This window comes from Quercus lobata, chromosome 3 (genome assembly GCF_001633185.2).
Source record: "Quercus lobata isolate SW786 chromosome 3, ValleyOak3.0 Primary Assembly, whole genome shotgun sequence".
NCBI classification, from domain to species: domain Eukaryota; kingdom Viridiplantae; phylum Streptophyta; class Magnoliopsida; order Fagales; family Fagaceae; genus Quercus; species Quercus lobata.
The window spans coordinates 60138360-60143140 of record NC_044906.1 but is presented as its reverse complement, the minus strand read 5'-3'; the positions used below and the strand labels follow the sequence as shown (position 1 = coordinate 60143140).

General features: G+C 32.8%; 1 long non-coding RNA gene across 1 annotated transcript; it reads left to right on the top strand.

Moving 5' to 3' along the window:
- The first annotated feature begins 1804 nt into the window (after nucleotides 1-1804).
- Nucleotides 1805-3923, top strand: LOC115979592. Its single transcript, XR_004089108.1, has 3 exons — nucleotides 1805-1906; nucleotides 3569-3738; nucleotides 3845-3923. It is a non-coding gene; the product is annotated as an uncharacterized LOC115979592 (long non-coding RNA).
- The last annotated feature ends 858 nt before the right edge of the window (nucleotides 3924-4781 follow it).

Here is a 4781-nt window from a genome sequence, read left to right as displayed (position 1 = left end):
TGAATAGAGAGTAAGGAGGGTGGTAGTGTTTGAACTTTTTCCCAATGACTCTACTAACTTTCCTAGATTGTTACTACACACAAGGCCAATTGTGCCTCCACAGAAATAAGCCAAATAGTGTAGCAAAATATCGAACCAACGTACAAGTACTCTAGTTAGGTGCTCTTGCCCAAGCATTGCCAAAAGATGAGTGAGTGATCCATTTCCAATGAGGCCAATACTACTAGCATGACGTGAAAGGAGCTCCTTATGCTTTCACATCATATGCTTATGCCTTTATTTTAAAGTCTGCATAGTTGTCTATATTTTAAGTTGCTGATCCTACATACATTTTCACTTTATGATGTGAAATTGCTTTTGTGTTTTTTTGATTGAAGTTGTAATGACCTGATCCATTCTGTAGTTATGTTGTTGATGCTGCTGATCTTGAGAACATGAAGATCTCAAGTAGTGGGCTTTATGATTTGCTAAATAAATCCTCTCTTAATAGTATCCCATTGCTAGTGCCAGGGAACAAGATTGACAAACTAGGAGTTCTGTCTAAACAGGCTTTGGTTAATCAATAGAAACTAACAAATTCTCAATTATGGTGGATGTTAAGATGATATAAGTACCATCTATTTTTCATTCAAGGAATATAAATTTAGGTTTTTTTTTTTTTTTTTTTTTTTTTTTTTTTTTGTTCTTTCTTTTGAGATGGTATGTACTATATATTTCTTCCTATTTAATTGATGAATTCAAGTTGTTTTGATCTCTCTCTCTCTCTCTCTCTCTCATCCACACATTTCAAAAATATATATAAATTTCTCTCAAGACATGAAATGTGGATACCCACCCTTTTAAAAGAGAATTTAGATAAAATACCGGTTCTACAAAATACACAAAAAACAGAGACCCAAAACAACATGGAGAAAAAATCCCAAGACCCAAAACAACATTATTATATAAAAAATAAAAAATAAAAAAAACTTGTCCACCTCGAGACTCGATAAAACCAACCTGATAATAGACTCGAATTTTTGGGTTGGGTCAGGTTTCAGCTAAGAAACCCGATTTCTATCGAGTCGGGTTGCAGACCACAATGAACTCGACCCAACCCAATATCACTCCTAAACTCTTTTAAAATTTTTTTATAATTTGAACAATATAATTGTGATTGTTTTTAATTGTACTTGTGTATATGCATGGGGTTACACGTTAGTTAAAATAATTTAAAACCAACCTCATCAATATTAAAAAATTAACAAAACAAATATATTTATCATGTGGGGATGAGAGAGAGAGAGAGAGAGGATGTGTGTATGAGGAGAGAAAATTGAATAAAAAATATGAGAGAGAGAGAGAGAGAGAGAGAACTGGGGATATGATGTAGGAGAGAGAAAATTGAATAAAAAATACCAAAATATGCTTAGCATATATAACAAAAACATTTTATTAGCAAAATAGTAGCAAATGGAATTTAACACATCTCATCAAAGTGATTTTGTGTTTGGTAAATACTAAAAATTTAAGGGATGTTTGGTACACCCACTTAAACACACATTTTTAGTTTTTAACAACATTACATATATTTTCATACATTTTTTTCACCTACATGTATTTTCACATATATTTTCAAACAATAAAACACAGGTACCAAACACCCCCTTAGCATTTAGCATACCTGATGTTAGTCAGAGTCAAAGAGTTATGAAGAGTTTGTAGCTTAATTATTGTAGTTGTTTCTTAAAAAAGAAAAAGAAAATAATAATAATAATAATAATAACATAGTACATTGGTATATGGCTATATGGGGAAGGCAAAACGACGATGGTTCTGAGAGTCCGTTTCACTTTCACATTGAGGGCAAGAGAGCTAGGCGAAAGAGATTCTTCACAGCTCACAGTTCTCAACAATTCTTCCCTTGGTCCGTTAATTCTGCTCTCAACAATCTTCCTTAATGTTTTTATTTTATTTTTGATGCATCATTCTGTGATTTCTAATTATTTTATTTCACTTTTTATTTATATAATTTTCCAAATCGTTATAGATTTCAGTTTTTGAACGTGCAAAATAGGTAACTGTTTATTGGTAATCGATTTAGTACTTAGTTTGTACCAACACGTGCTGTGTTATTCTTTTTGAAAAATTTCAAATTGGTTAGGGGCGATTATAAATTGACCTACTTCATGTATTTATTTTGGAAATTAAGAGTCACTATTACTGAGCCTCCTTGTGATTTAGAGTGAATGAAACACGATGTTATGCTCTCAGTTGGCCCTCAAAAATGGGTGGAAACAAAGTTGTTTTGTTTCCAAATCCAAAAATAGAGTTGTTTTACATTTGTACTACCTTTTTCCATGAAGTTTTTAGCCCCATTGAGGACCAAATAAAGGCTAGACATTGTATTTCAAGTTACACGAGTGCAACCTTGTTTACTTCAAAAATCAATTGGTATCTTGGTTTGATGAAAAATAGCTATTATTAGAAGTGGACGCTATAGGTTAAAACACTCTAAAAAAAAAAAAAAGACGTGAGTGCATCGTGTGGGAGAATCTATTAATTGGAAAATAAACTAGAAAAATTTCATCAGGTGCTGTGTAACTTTCCAATTAAAAAAGAAACAAGGAAAATGAAGATTTCACAGTGACTATTTTAGATGGAGATTCATGGTACTGAAATGTTGCATCTTTTGTTGCAAGAGGTTTTGGTTTTACTAGTTGTCATTTAGTTAATAAGCGCAAAATAAGGGCGCAATCCTAGTACACGGGGGTGTATACAAAGGATGATCTCAAAAGAAAAGAATAAGAAAACAAAAGATAGCATCCAAATTCTGCATATCGATAAATTCTAGAAGATCTGACATTGAAGAAATGTTTGCAGCATTCTTCCACTCAAGCAAATTTTGTAGTAGCAAAAACTTCATTTCTTTCCCTCCAAAAATAAAGTACATTAAACACAAAGAGATAGCCTTCCAAAATTCTGAACTATTATGCTTTCCAAAGTGGCCATTCCAGCAAGCTTATAATTCACTTACTTTTCTAGAATAAGTGAGTTATGTTATATGTTGTGATTTGTAGGAGCAGTTGAATGTCTTGGTGATGTATATAGGAAGATACTGTGGATTATTTGTCAAAAAGGAATTTTCTAGTCAGTTCAAAGGATTATAAATTGTAAAGGATTGCCATGTTTTTGTATGAAGTTCTGAAAGCTCTTGTTTATCTTGATGGCCATGGACTCATTCATAGAGATGGTTGGAATCCTGTCCTTTTTTTTTTAAATTTTGTATGTTTACCTTGTTACTTACAATTCAAGCTAGATGCATCCTTGTGCTAAAAGTTATTGAAAAGTGTTTCTCAACTCTTAGTAGACTTTTGGCGTTAACCTAATCATACATACATATGCTTACTACATTTGGGGCATGGTTACATGCATATATGTTTTTATTCTTTAAAAAATGTAGAATATTATGATTCTTCTCATTTATCTTATTCAGCAAGGTGGTTCTTGTTTGCTTGCTTTATTTGGTATACACCAGTGCTCATATGGCTTTTGGTTATGCTGTTTTACTTTATCTTTTTATCTGCAGGCTGGGAATATATTGGTTGGTTAAAATGGTGAAGTTAAGTAAGCACGCTTTAGAGTGGCAGCACGCATATTTGATACCAGTGATAGACAATGTTCAATAAATACATATGTTGAAACTCCATGTTGGTGCTGACTTGGACCCTGCCAATCTCATTATTTGATTGTTCAAAGGTCTACTTGTTGCATGCTCTGTTCAAGTCTATTTTGGAGATCTTGTTGCTCAATATTAACTTCTTCTTGCTTCTCATATTTGTAACAGTTTTCATCCTTTTCACAGGAATTACATGGATATAACTTCAAGTGACTGGTGATTCATGTACAATATCTCCCCCTTATGATCGACATCCATAGCTAGCCTCTAGTAGTTAATGGTCCTATGGTTTAGTGAGATTCTAATGTTTATCAATAAATGACAAGAAACATGCACTCTATATATAGTAGCACTGATTAACAATGTGTGGTTTTGGGCTTGAATATGAGCATGGTCAACACAAGTCTAGAAAAAGAAATTGATAGAGATACCTTTTCAAAATTTGAATAATGGCCTCATATTGAAGTTACATAGTGCAGATATCACTGAGGCCTTTTTTATTTATTTATACTATATGTAAAATTAAGCTATGTAGAATTGATGAGGCATGTGACTCCTTTTTTTTTAGGTTTCATATTAACAGAGCATACATTTTTCATTTGGGATAACAACCCTTGCACTTAAGCATGGTCTTGCCCCATATTCCTAGTATCAACCTTTGAATGAGCTTTTACATGCCATCCTGCCTAATTTTCATAAACAGGACAGACACATTGGAAGAATATATGTGAAACCAAATCTTCTACCACTCATCTTTCCTTCTATTCTTGAAGAGAGATTTTACAATGTTGATGTGTGAGAATTCATTGACATAGGAGTTAGGACAGAAACTTGAATGGGCTCTATTACCAGGAACTTTAGGAATTCAGAACCAAATTAGATTTGTTGATGAGAGCTTGAAGGATTCTTGAATAAGGTTTGATGTTTAAGGGTTTAGGTGGGGAAAAGATTGGATCTTGAATATGTTTGATGGCTGTTTAGTATTAAAATAGTGAATAGAATGAGAAATAAAGAAAGATAACCACTTGGCTATCACACCTACGTTATCCTAAGCAATCACATTTATGTAAGAAGGCAATCTCACCCTTAAAACTTAGAATAACCTACTGAAAATTTTTATAAT